This window comes from Ambystoma mexicanum, chromosome 6p, assembly GCF_040938575.1.
Source record: "Ambystoma mexicanum isolate Mex_15411 chromosome 6p, UKY_AmexF1_1, whole genome shotgun sequence".
Taxonomy (NCBI): domain Eukaryota; kingdom Metazoa; phylum Chordata; class Amphibia; order Caudata; family Ambystomatidae; genus Ambystoma; species Ambystoma mexicanum.
Window position 1 is genome coordinate 970567659 of NC_090935.1, and position 14576 is coordinate 970582234.

Genomic DNA, 14576 nt, shown 5'->3' on the forward strand with positions numbered 1-14576 from the left:
TCTGTGTACAAGATAACTCACTCTTTGACCGACAGAAGGTGGGAGCACTGGGCGCACGCAAACGAGCAAAGACTTAGAGTGCGTTTCACACAGCCACACAGATATTACAATCCTGCAGCGGTATCAGGTAATAATGTCCCCATACGTAATGTCCCCATACATAATGTCCCCATACATGGACAGCAGATGAATCCTTGCATTGAAATATGGAACTCCACCGGTCAATAACTGCAACTTACTTCTACCATAGCATTTTCTAACACGAACCCTGGTCACAGACAGAAAGGTGCACTTCATTTGTTGCCAGCGGATGTCGCTTCCTGTGCGGGACGGCTGCGATCTCTTGTGTAAAGAATCTTTGCAAAGGACAGAGAGCGGTAGGTTGTATGCACTTCTGTGGACTTGTTTCACCTGAAGGTATGGTCAAACCAAGTCAGATCAGTTCTTTCATCACAGGCAATGAACCCTTGGAAAACTAGATGGGCTTATCAGACTGTACCATCAGCCAACTTTTCTTTGAAAAGTAGGGGAATATAGAAGGTACCTTTGGAAGCACGTACTAAAGCTGTTGCACACAAACAGTAAAAAGTGGAAGACAACCCTTCAAGTGAGTGGCACCATATGCCAATAAGTACAGGTTACTGTACAGTCCCCTCGATATGCACCATAGATGGCAATACCTGATAGGGAAAAGCGGGGGCTGGATTTAGTTAGCAACAGCGAGATAGCGTTGCTGTTGCACTGATGCATGCCGTGCCGAAGTACCTAGATACTGTGGGGAATGTACAAAAATGTCACCCTCATTTGTGCACCCTGCAGTCACCGCGACTTTGGGGGGTGCACAAAATACTGACTCCAATTACTGCGCCCAAGCACAGCAGGGGTTGCGGGCGAGTCCCCCGCGTCTCTTTGGGGGCAGTAACGGGAGTTGGGGGTGGCCCCTGCTTACCACTGTGGTAAGAAGGGGACCAGAAAGTTGAAAGAAAAAATGAAATAAAGCACCCTGCAGCATCAGCTTCGACCCACGCAAGTGGGAGGAACCGACACCGCAGGGATAGTGTGGGGGGTCGGGTAGGGGTATGTGGGTTGGGGGACACGGGTAAAGTGATCTATTTGATCACTGCACCATGCCGTAATTGGCGTCACCATTTTCATCGGCGCAGTTACGGGCGGTACAGTGTTCACATAGATTCGATACTGTGTGTGGGTCTGCTTCATAGTGGTTCGTATCGAGAGCTGTTGAGCTAATTGTGTCCAGATGGGGACTGTGTGTGCCCATGGTGCAAGGATGCGTGGTTTCGGGCTCTAATGCATAAATGGGTTGGAGAGGTGTAGCTTTCGAATGTTGTCCTGTAGCGAGGGGTGTAGAGTTTCCATGTATGTGTGGCTTAGCTGATATGTGAATTGTGTTTTGGAACATAGAATGTAAGCATGTGCGCTGTGAGGCCTACGGGCATGTGGCGCTTTATAAAAATTGAAATAAATAAATAAATAAAGTGCAGGGAGAAGACAGGGGAGACCTCAATGGACCTTTGGAACATCCATGCAGCGTCTTGGTAGTGGTTCACCTCGTGTAGGGTAATTTAGAGAAGAAATTCCATGGCACACTGAAATGGGCTTGTGACTAGCTGTGGGCAGTGTGCCGCGCTGGTTCTACATTACACTGAAGGTATTAAGGGGAATCCTATGGGAGCAGCCAAGTCAACAGTAGAGTGACATTGCTCCAGAGAAAAAATCCTGTAATGACAGCTGGGAGCAGAATTGCAATGGGTTACTTGGGAACAAAATCCCAGTGGGATAAAATTACAGTGGGGCAAAAAGGAGAACCATCACAGCAGGGCAGGATCACAGTGGGATACCTTGGAGCAAAATAACAGAAGGTTAACATGACGGTGGGGCGCATATGAGTGAAACTGCAGTTGGGTAAAAGGGAGCAAATTAAAGTTGGCAGAATCGCAGTGAGACACAGAAGCAGAACTGCAGTTGGACACATTGGAGCAAAATCAGTGGGTCAGGTCGGAGCAGAATCGCAATGTGACACCTGGCATCAGCTAGTATAAGGTCGAAGGAAGTATAGTGAGCAGGTTAGCGAGGATCCCACGCAATCAAGTAGCCACTTAGTAAAGCATAAAGAAGCAGGACATGGCATGGCAAGTTATGGAAAAGCGCCGACAAGGCATACACGGGATAACAAAGCAAAATAAGTCACAGCAAGGTATAGAAAGGCCGAACAAGACAAAACAACATGGCGTCTCACCTGCACGCCTAGCAACCGCTTCTGCAGACAGCTTTCATTTCACTTTCTCACTTTGCCACTATCAAACTCTCCTCTCTCTCTCGCTCGCTCTTCAAACAGATGCATTGGACACTGTGTGAAACAGGAAACGGGGATTTGCAACACAAGGGGGCTGACTGGGAACTTCACTCATTACCCTAGCTGAAGGGCAAAGGCTTATGACATGGATGAGCATTTAGGTTCAGTGAAAGAGCTGCCCACTCCTGATATGAAACACAAAGGCGCTCATTTTAAATTCTTTTGCATATTATGTGGCAGGCTGAGAGCCATCTGAAACCTCACTGTAGCTTGCTCCAGTGCTGTGCTAAGTGAGAATGGGGCCTTGCCTTTATCCATCAAGGAAGCGCCCAATGGGCAAAGACCAGCATTTTGTTAGGTATTTGTGAGGTGACTAAGTTAGGAACCTGAATCCCTGATTGTTTCTCCCAGAAGTGTACCCAGTGGCTCAAACATGCCTCAAGCCCCTCTCAGAAAACACAGAGCCGTGGGCCTAAAACGAATATCCACCGCACCCAGCTTTCTTACCGGGTATTGGGGTTGCTCAATAACTATGCTTGTACAAGGTTGCTGAAACCCTGCAGTGGGTTCCTCAAACAGAGTTCTATGAGATGTGGAGCAGGAAGGAAAAAAGGGGAAGCGTGGATTTCTTCAATTGTTCCCGAAGCAGGGTGAAACATCCCTTGGTTTAAAGGGCTGGCCTTGCCAATCTAAGTTAAAGAGATGCATGCAGACATTGAAAGAAAGGTGGATGGAGGGGGCATGGGAATCCAACAACACTACATTCTCAAATCCAGGCACTGATCTCTGCCAGACCTCGTCAGAAAGTGCCACCTAAAAGCCAAAGGATGACCCAAGAGCCTAGGATGGACTATTTGACTACACATGGGAAAAGAGATGGATTGTTTCACAGGACAGAAATGTGAAACGCTGCTCACACCAGGGGAAGGCAGTCACAGGCCTAGGCACCCTTATCATTGACATGTTCCAAGGAGAAGGGTACATTGCTGACCGGCCTAGAATCCCGCCTTTCATGAAAGAATCATTAATTCCCATGCAAGTATGCAATACTGATCTAATTTTATGGGCTGCCTTACAGGGGCACGTAAAGGTGAGGGAGGTCCATGGGGTGCGCACAGGTCGCGGACTACACAGAGATAGGGAAGTGCTGTTGGGGCTTATCACACTGATAATCTTCACACTGAATCTGTTGGTTGTCTCCATGACCATCAGTCTGGCTTCAGAGCAGCAAGAAGTATGGGAAATGCTCTCCAGAACATCTGTGAAGACCTGCTCTCTAACCTTGATTCTAATCCCCCCTCTGTCTTCATCTTACTCAATATCGCTTCTGCCTTTGACACAGTCAACCATGCCATCCTGCTCAATCATCTCTGTGGTAACCTCGATATCACTGATCAGGCCCTGGCCTGCCTGACCTCGTTCCTCTCTGATCGACCCTCCCAGATCCAACTTGGGTCCTTCCTTTCCTCTATCTCACCTTCTACCTGTGGTGTTCCCCAGCAGTTTAACCTCTCTCCCTGGCTGTTCAACCAATACCTGGCACCTCTCGCCCATCACATTGCCGCTCTCTGCCCCAACATTCAGTGCTATACGGATGACACTCAGCTCATTTTCAGGCTCCCCTCTGCCACCTCTTCTTCTTCTCTCATCTCTGACTGTCTGTCTGCTACCCAGGAGTGGTGTGCCGCCAACTGTCTCTTCCTTAATGCCAGTAAGACAGAGTGTCTTCTCATCAGCACACCTGCACCCTCCTTTCCTATCACTTTCTGGCCAGCCCCCCTTGGCCATCTTCCTCTTCCCACCTGTGAGGCTAAGAACCTCTGGGTCATCTTCGACTCCACCCGCTCCTTTTCTCCTCACATCTCTGACGTCTTTAAGAAATCAAACTACCAATTGAACCTCCTCAGAGGTATACTTTCTTTCCTCTCCTTGCCCCAGAAGATCACTGTCTCTAGAGCTCTGATTCTCTCTAGGCTGGACTACTGCAACAGCCTCTTTCCAAATCTGCCTGCTTCTACTCTCCGCCCTCTGCAACTCATCCAGAACATGACTGCGAGACTTGTCCTTGGCCTCAAGCCTAGGGATCATATCTCTCCAGCACTGAAATCGCTGCATTGGCTCCCAGTGACTGCAAGGATTAAGTTCAAGACCCTCTGCATTGTCCACAAGGTCTTCTGGTGCCTAGGACCTCAATACCTGCAACTCTCTCTTCACATTACCTTCCAACTCGAGCTCTTCGCTCCACCACCTCCAACTCCCTCAAGGTCAGTCGCTTCTCCAAGCAACTAGTTGGTGGTTGATCTCTTTCATCGGCTGGGGCCTCCCTCTGGAACAACCTCCCTGCCTCTCTGAAACTTAAGGAGAACCATCTCCTGTTCTGGAAGCACCTCAAGACCTTCTTCTTTGCTTCTGCCTTCTCTCTTCCTCTCCCCTGCTGATTTCCTGTCTGATACTGCACTGGTGACCTGGATACCCTCTGATTTCGGGCCAAGGTCCCTTCCCGCCCAGTTGCACACCCGCACTGCCTCCCAGCAACCCTTGCACTTGGGTCTGTATCTGTAACCCTACAGTCCCCCTACTTGCACTTTTGGACACCTCCTGTCTGCACTTACCCTTGCAACTGCCACCTGCTGGCCGCACTTCTTGTTATTGTTTTGATCCCATGTACAGCACTGCCCCTCCCCTTTCCCCTGGCATTTTTCCCCTCCATCCACCCCTGCACTTGCACGATCTCAATGTCACTTGGCCTAGTAAGAACGTTGTCTCTGTCCTCCGTCTATTCTCCCTTCCTTGTCTCGTCGAGCCTTGAAATACTTGTGTATAGGCGCGTTACAAATGCCATATCATATCATCTGGGCATGCTGTGAATTGTCTCCTATGTGGGGGACCTCATGTCATGAAAAGCCCCGTCACACATCAACAGCTACCTGCCTTACATAAAAGGGGTGGGGTGAAAACAGAGGTGCTTTTCTGTAATAGCGGGTGTCCTGGCTGATTTCAAGCCTATATTAAGACCTTTACACAATTTGGGATGCTTTCTAGAATGACCATCAATATGGTGTTTGCAAAGGTCAAACAATGGCATATGTATTGGCCGGATGGGCATATTTATTTTGCCTGTTCATTTTCTTCTAATAATCCTAAAACGGCTTAATTTACTGTGCATTTGATCCCCAACCGCAATTGCCTCAATTAAGCAGGAAACAGGACTATCGAAATGATCCTGTTTTGCACTAATTATGTAGCACAAGGCAATAGCTAAAGGATGCTGTACATACAATAAACCTTATCAGAGAAGGAGTTTAGGATAACACGTAAAGGCTGTGGAACATGTGCTGATCCTGTTGTATATGGTAATGCAGTAGACAAACAGGATATAGATAAATACCCATAGCATACAGTACATAGATTGTAAATGCAATATAGGCAAGAACTTCTGGATGCTACACAAACACTGGGCTAATCTAAACATGACAATAGCTAATTAGGCTGTGCAGATGATAGGATAACATGTGTATGCCATTGGCATGCTGTAACATGCAAGTGCGAGACACAGAGGCCAACAAGTGCTAAGGAAGTAATGCTGGACGAAATTGTTAAAAACATGTTAGAAATGTGTTCTTTATGTTGTGTTTTTAAATACACTATCTTCACACTAAATCACATCTCTTAAATGGTTATTCAAGTAAGAATTCTTCAGACCAGCAACTAACTCCTTTCAGACCCCACACTCACCATAAATGTTGGCATTGTTGCAAAGCCAATGATTTGACGATGTACAAAGAGGACTTGGAAAATGTTTTTTGTAAGAGGAGAACATTTTAAAAGAACAGATACCAGAATCCAGCTTTTGTTGTGCCCTTCATCTATAGCTATCAGAAAACCAGCCACTCCAGAAACAAAGAATCACATGCTGCTGGCCACATCCCAGGAGCCACAATTAAAACAAATGTAAAATAAATATATATATTTTTTAAAAACATTTTTAGGGGTTGCAAGGGAGACCACAGGGGTACCAAGGGAGACCTCAGCAGTCACAGGTGTGACCCTGGTCACCCCGAAATGATGTCCCTGCCCGTCCCCATCAGACAGGTGAGTTGTTCCATTATAGGATGCTGAAGATGGTCGGGCCTGGTTACCATGTCAATGTTGCAAAACTGTACTACAGCCCAGTCCGCCCGTTTTCCACTATGTGGGTGGCACTGGGTTGAAATGTTCTCTACACAATGGACAGAAAAGGCCAAACACTGGAAACAGGCCAGAATCGCACCATAGAACCAGGAAGTGAAGGAGCAATTGCAGAGCTTTGTGGGGAGCATTTAAAGGCCCAAACAGAAGTACCTTTCACATGAATAGCAAGATTTTAAACACTAAAACTAAAACGACCTGGCCTTTGTTTTAGTTTTTCAAGTAAAGTTAAAGAGCCATGTTGAAAGGGGCCTATCTGTCATTACCAATGGATAAGCACTATTTTCACTTCCAAAAGAATGGGGTATCAAAGATCCCTGTCACATGGAAAACAGGATTGCTAAACATTGAAAACAAAAAGGGCCTGCATAGGCGTGTGTAAATAAAAATGGTTTTAAAAAGTTAAAGTTAAAAAAATATCACTGCTCACAGAAAAATGTCAGGAAAACAAAACATGATGTGCGGTTGACCAAAAGCAATGTATAATATGTCTCACCTACAAAACTCCAGTGACATTTGAAGAGCCACTTTGGCTTCATGGAAAATGTCAGCCCAAGGCAGACCCTTTTGCTGGCTGTGGGCAAAACTTCACAAGGACATCTCCCACTTCCAGCCTGGATGTCACAGATCCCATCTAATGAACAACCGCAATGAAAGGTCCTGCTAAAGGTGTCACAATTCAGTGTTCTCCCTCCAGACCTGCTGGCTCTGAAAGCATTGACTTCAAGGAAAAGTTACCCTTGGTTAGAGCATGACTACTATGTGTGAATATGGGAACCCATTTTCAAGAGCAAGCTTCCAACACAAAGGAGACTGATAAAGGTACAGACTGACCCAGTGAAAACAAATGGCCGTAAGGCAGAAATTGCCACTTGTCCCACATGAAGATTTACAATTAATTTGAAAGGACTATTATCATGTATGCCTTTTTCTTAGCAGCCTTAAGGTGGATTGATTTCATTTTTGTACCATTTTCCATGTAATTTCCAGGCGATTTTGAGGATATAAAATGAACTACCTGTGACTCTGGGAACTCTAATGGCCAGTTAAACTAGTTTCTGGCTGATCTGAACATGCTCCAAATGTGAGAGTTGGTGAGCGGGTGGAAAATGAAATTAGGGATATGCTTAATAACGTACAAATTCATAACTGCTGTGCTTTTTATGGAAGTGGCAGAAAGATGCCACATGGCTGTGCTGCATGATATGGATTTGGTGGTCGGCTTTCTAATTCTCCACGATTAGCTGAATCAGAAAATATGTTTAATATGGCAGTTGCTAATAAAATTATGAAGTTGTGATATATAACTAGTTTTTGTCAAAAAGTTCAAAGGAGATCAAAGGTCAATTATACATGGGAATTGCCATATGTTGCTCCATACCCCTAAACCAATTCCTGACTTGGAGGCTGGGTTTGGGAGGAGAGAGAAGGGGAATTGTCCAATCCTAGTGGCAGGAATTATTGCAGGGTACTTCCCCAAGATTTTGAAATTGGTGGTGTCATTGCTGCTATATAAGGGGGACTGCACTAGGACAAAAAGACAGAAAAAGGAGCAAGAGAGGACAGAGAGGAGACAGACCATCAGTAAGGGTTGGGGGTTGGGGCTCTGAAAAACAAACTCACAAATCACCCTGTGTTTATTCTAAACCAAAAGTGTGGGTGAAATCATAATTGCCATATGTATTTGTACGAATCTTGAAATCCTACTGCTAGCCTTTTAAGCCTACAGGAAAATCAAAATCACACATTACATGAAAATTGCCTTTATTATTGATCAGTGTAATTATTTTGTGACATGAAATGTGCAGAAAGTGAAGAATTGTGATTGTGTTCTTTTTAATTCACCTTTGTGGTGTATTTATGCTGAGAGAAGTTGATTGTGTTATGCCACGGACAAAGTGGTGTTTGACATTTTCGTGCTCATTTCTATTACTTTTAATTTAAATAAATACCAGTATATTTTATGTACCCCGGCCTGGTTCTTGGCTCATATGCGTCTGAGATAGGGCTAAAAAAGAATCTGTTAAACAGTTTGTTGCATGGCCACTTGAGTGGGGAGGGAAGGAACTCCCTGTGTTGCGGGTGACTTCTCAATAAACTGTTACAGCTTGCAAAACGTACCTGCACTTTCATGCTTGTTTTTTATCTACAGATAGTAGAATAAACACGCTCTAAAAAGGTAAGGCCTGCAAGTGCTGGGAATGTCAATGATTAAATACAAACCCTCAGTTCAAAGACAATAAAATTAAAAGTATACAAATGTTGGAAAATATTTTCCTAGCACAAAGTTCAACTCACTACAAATTAAACCTTAACTCATGCTATATCACTACTTCAAAACACTCACTATAGCATTGATATCAAAGTAGTGATTAAGCACGAGTGAAGGTTTAATTTGAAGTGTCATGGACTTTGTATTAGAGAAACATGTCATGTGGGCATATTATACTATAAACAAAATGAAACATTAGCTTACTCTGTAACGTTTGACCTCATCCATGGAAATTCACCAAATTTGCCCAACCATATGCAAAGACATACTAAGGCATGCACGCCAATGTTGGTGAAGTTCCACAAACATTTTCATATTTTAAAATCAATGAAAGAAATACCTACATTTCAGTTTTGGTCGAATGTGGTTTTCCATATATTTTTTTTAAAAAACTTGCTTTTGGCACAAATATCTAAAAATTGTGTATTTCAATTTTAAGAGATTTCTGGAAGTCATACAGTAATTATAGTGGCAAAGTTCATGCAAAAATGTGATCAAAGTTGGGAGAAGGAATTCTGAGTTTTTCACTTTTCTAATTTTTGAAAATGAATCCATATTTGAATTGTGTGCAGTCGAGCTGGATAACACGTAAATGCACAGAACACAGATTCACAAGCACACAAACAGCAAGCAATGAGTTTTATTTGGGCATGCACACAAAACACAAAGAACAAAAAAACATTCAGCAACAGAAGAGAAAAGCATGCATTTCCTGCAACTACTGTGTTTTCATAATATGGCCATGAACTCAACACACAGGGCCTCATTTTAAATCCGTCAGTAACCCGCTGGTGCTACCGGCAGGCTGCCACCGGACTTTAACACTGTTTCCGCCGCCTGAGATCCCGGTGCCAACGGGACATTACAAGTCCCGGGAGCCTGGGATATCAGGTGGCGGAAAATGTTATGCCGGCGCACGGATGCACTGGCACCATTGGCAGCGGTGGTGGTGTTTCCATGGCAACTCTGCCTAACGTGGCGATGTGCCCAGCAAGTCAGTCCGTTGCCACCGGCACCTTTATTTCCAGACCGGCAGACTCCTAATGAGGCTCACAGTAAACTCACCAAAAATTATAGAAATTAAATATAATTACAGAAGCAGACTTCAAGACTTATTCGGAAAACATAAATAAAACCACATAATAATAATAATTTAGCATTTATATAGTGCTACGAACCCTCAGATATCTGAGTGCTGCTTATTATTACCCATGGTGTGTGGTGCTCATTTATCGACCTTGGAAGGATGAAAGGCTGAGTTTGGCCCTGCCGGGATTCGAACCTGTATTAGCAGGCTCTGGACAGATGTTAAAGCAAGCGCTCTACTCGCTGTACTATCGGACCGGCATATAGAATGCCTGATAGACCATCCACAATACGGTAAAGCACAAAATACATGGAAAACACACAAATGTACAGAAATGGAACACATATACGGATAAGGACTTTCAGGCATATTTGGGAAACATAAACCCATGACATGACTGACTACTCAGAACACAGACATATGTTCAACACACAGAAACACACCAACATGTATGTAACACACAGATAAAGAATGTCAGATCTATCCAGGAAACATAAGTAAACACACACGCCATTCCTTGACTGGCTTCTCACAACACACAAAAGCACACACCACTCAAAACAAACTAACACACATGGAAATGGAACAAAATTCATCGATAAGGACTTCCAGAGCTTTTAAGATAACATACAATCGGGCTCAGTGAATCCCAAAGTATTGAGGTTAGCACTTGAACCCACCTTATCTAAAGAAAATCCAGCATTTGTTAAGCGCTGGCGTCACATTTTAAACAAGTGCTCATTGGATCTAATTCTTTAGACAACAGAATAATTGTCACTCAGTCTCAATAGACTTGATGAAGAGATTACTAATATCAAAAGCTCACTTAGCAAATCTTTGACACAAGAACAGACTCAGACTAATTTGGAAGAGACAAACTCCAAATTAGACCTATACAAGAAGGACCCAGAGGCAAAAAAGATAAGAAAATTAAACAGGGGTAGCCACATATATTCTATTTTGATCATAGGTACAAGAAGAGATTGATCTGCATAATGAAGGTCAGTGCAAATAATGGAACACTATTTCCTCATTATTTTTACTATTGAAGTTACTAGAAAGGATGGGTAGAGGTACTAAGGAGTAATCCTACATATATGTTTTATAGGTTATGTAAGGATATGCAGATTTAGAAAAACAATGAATAGGCCCTGAAGATGGATTTATAATCTGAAAAGCATTGGTAAGACTATTTGGGAGGAGTCTAAAATTACACCTAAAGGATTTATCCCATTTGATGAAAATGTTCACTGTTTGTTTGTGTTTGAGAATCAATGTACTCAGTGTGATTGGGTAACACTTGAGTAACTTATGTTTGATTTATTTAATTTTTTTAAAAATTGGTATAGCTGCACTTTTGTATGTAGCTTTAAATATGTGTTGCTCAAGGAACAATTGATTTGCAACATACTTTTGATATATATAAAAACTGGTACAACAAAAGAATCTCTTGAGGTTATGTTTGTACTTGCATAATATAATTTGTGACAGAAACATTAACTATACATATCCACTAGGGAGTTTTCCCCCACAGGAGTGCATTTGGGTCATCTACTGGAAATAGTGGGATCAATTTCAATCCTGACCCCAATTAGACTCAGAAGCAACTTATAATCCAGCTTTTCTGTACCCTGCAATGCATTTCCCCTATATGAATATTAATTTCAGTTAGTTGTAAAACCTTCTGTAATCAGTGCTCCATGATAGTGTATCTGAGGCTGAGCTCAGCAATCAGGTTAGCTCCTACTAATCTGTCATCCAGGATCAGTAGCTAAAGTTGTTTGGCCTCATTTCAATGGTGTCACCGTTGTCCGTTGTCGACTTTGAATAAAACAGTGCTTTGCATGCAGGCATTTGTGTGCTTATACTTGCAAACAAAATGAAAATTATAGCACTACAGGTCTTAGCAAGCAAATGAAAGAAGCTATATAAGGGTGCTGCTTACATTATTAAGCTAGTTCGTAAAGACAAACAGATACAATATAGTGTAGGGTGTTTCATTTATGTGTTCTCTATTGCTACAAAGGGGAAGTAACGTTTCAGCACATTTAATCCATTTGACACTCAACAATTTGACACTCAACTCACCATCATGTCCCTCACACACACAAAAACATCTTCCTAGGAGGCTTCAACCTCCCAGGCATGAAGGCCAACAAACAGATGAAGGAAGCTCTCCTCAGCCTTCTCGATACTCTCAGCCTCACACAGCACACAAAAGACCCAACACACGAGAAAGGTAAGATCCTCAGCCTAATCATCACTGCACTGTCTTCCCTCCACTATAGCTCTCCTCTCCCGCCTGACTGGTCTGACCATCTACCCGTGCCTTTCAACATCCTGCACACCACCCCAGTCAAGCACTCCCATCAGAAACCCAGCAGACAAACCTTCAGGTCCTTCAAGAACTTCCCAGTGGAAGCCCTCAGAGAACATCTTACCAACCTACACCTTACATGGAACAAGCTCTCCATCCACAGACCCAACTAAAGTCCCTCCTTGTGAAATTTCCATATGCTGGACAACATTCAAGACACTCTTGAGAGAGGCCTGGTAGAAACCCTGTCTGCCCTCAAACCCACATCATATACAGATGACATCCTCCCAGCATCCATTGTCAAGAACCTCCCCGCAGAAGCTCTCCTTCCCTACCTGGAGACCATCAACAGCTCCCTAACTCAAGGCACCTTCCCATTGACACTAAAAACAGGACAAATCCTCCCTTTACTAAAGAAACCCACTCTGGATCCCCACAACCTAGATAACTATCACCCCATCTCCCATCTTCTCTTCCTAGGGAAGATCATTGAGAAAGTTGTAGCCGCAAAACTGCAGCAACACATTGACACCAACAATCTCCTCCAAACCTACCAATCCGAATTCAGACACAGATGCAGCAGGGAGACAGCAACCATACAGGTGGTGGACGACACCCTCAACATCCTTGATGACGGCCACCCCTGCCTCCTGGTTCTACTCGACCTCTCTGCTGCTTTTGCCACAGTAGACCACCAGGCACTTACAGACACCCTATATTGGCGCATGGAGATCAGCAACCTTGTACTACACTGGTTCAAATCCTACCTCACCAACCACAAGCAGTTTGTTCAGATGGACTCCTCTAGATCGCCAATGCTACCTGTCTCCTGTGGAATCCTGCAGGGTTCCATCCTCTCCCGAGTGATCTTCAATCTACACATGGAGCTGCTGGGAGCCCTCCTAGCACCACACAACATCCACATCCACCAATACGCCAATGACACACCGCTATACCTCAAGATAGACTCCATCAAGGACATCCATAGGCTCAAACCCTGTCACTCGCTGATCCAGTCCTGGATATCCAGTGCATACTTGAAGCTCAACCCCTTCAAGACCTATCAATCTGTCCTCTGTGTAAAATAATTGCCTTTTGCAACACTTCCTAACTGTACATGTTGCCTGCGCTCACTGTTATTTTATTTCAATTTGCCTGTCAAAGGGCCAGTCCATGGGCCTCATTACGACCCTGGCCGAAATCGAAAAACGATGGCGGAAATGCAATACCGCCATCGAATAGCGCTCGGTGCGATCATGACCCGTCACCGCAAAGTACGATGCCATTAGCGACACCGTAGTGAACGCCAACGCTAACTGCACCAAGTACGCGCGCGCGCGCCATGCCAAACCGTAATTACCACCATGGCGCAACGGTACGCGAATTCCGACCCTAGCGGACATGCACCTAACGCCATCAAGCACGGCGGAAAGTACCATTCCGCCATGGTGAGAAGTACGGCATCGCGAACCAACCGTAAACGGCCCTACTGAGTGCTTGTACACCGCTCCCTGGCCACATTGTACAACCCCCCGTAGGTGCAATGAAGTCACAATGCAACCAGTGAAATGTACTAGTCATCCATGCCTGCCAACGAACAAATGAATCTCAAGAGGGCCCAATGGGAGCTGCAGGGCACAGATGGCACGAATACAGAAGCTATACAAATGGACATGACCTCAGTCTCCCACCAAGAAACGCACGCAAACACAGGCACCTGTGACCAGCAATATTCCGATAATCACATCATTCCACCAATCCAACTGGCTGACCGGCATCTGTTACACAAAAGCTAATCCCCCGCCCCTGAGCATGACATCATCAAAACAGTCATAATGGCAGCCCTTATCCCTGACCTCACTGGGCTCCGTAGGCAAACGCGCCCAGCACAGTACCACGCAACTATACTCCGAAGCTGGAACCCAATGCAGATCTCCTCACAATACATCGCTCCCCAAATAGGAATATGCCACATCACTCGCAAAGAAGAACGCTACACGGTTCATATCAGAATAGAAATTTAATGCACAACAAATTCACCAAGCCCATACAGCCATTAGGCCATGAACTCCAAAATATATTTCATTATTGTGGGCTGCATCCGCAATAAATGACCAGCTACTTCTTGTGTGACGCCCTGTTCCTTCATGGTACACAGGGGCTACATTCCCGTACGAAAAGGCAACATGGAAGCGCCTAGAACCGCAGGGCCGTCCCAATAGGGAGGCACTAGTCCAGCTGAAAGGCCGAAATGTTGCTCCTAGCCACTAGTACTGCGTAAGGGCATGTGGCCCATTGGCGATCGTCCCATAAGATCGTAATGCTGCTCCACTGATTAACACGAAGCAGCAGGTGTCGGGAGAAAAATCCATCTGCAGGAGTGGCATACAGATGGCAG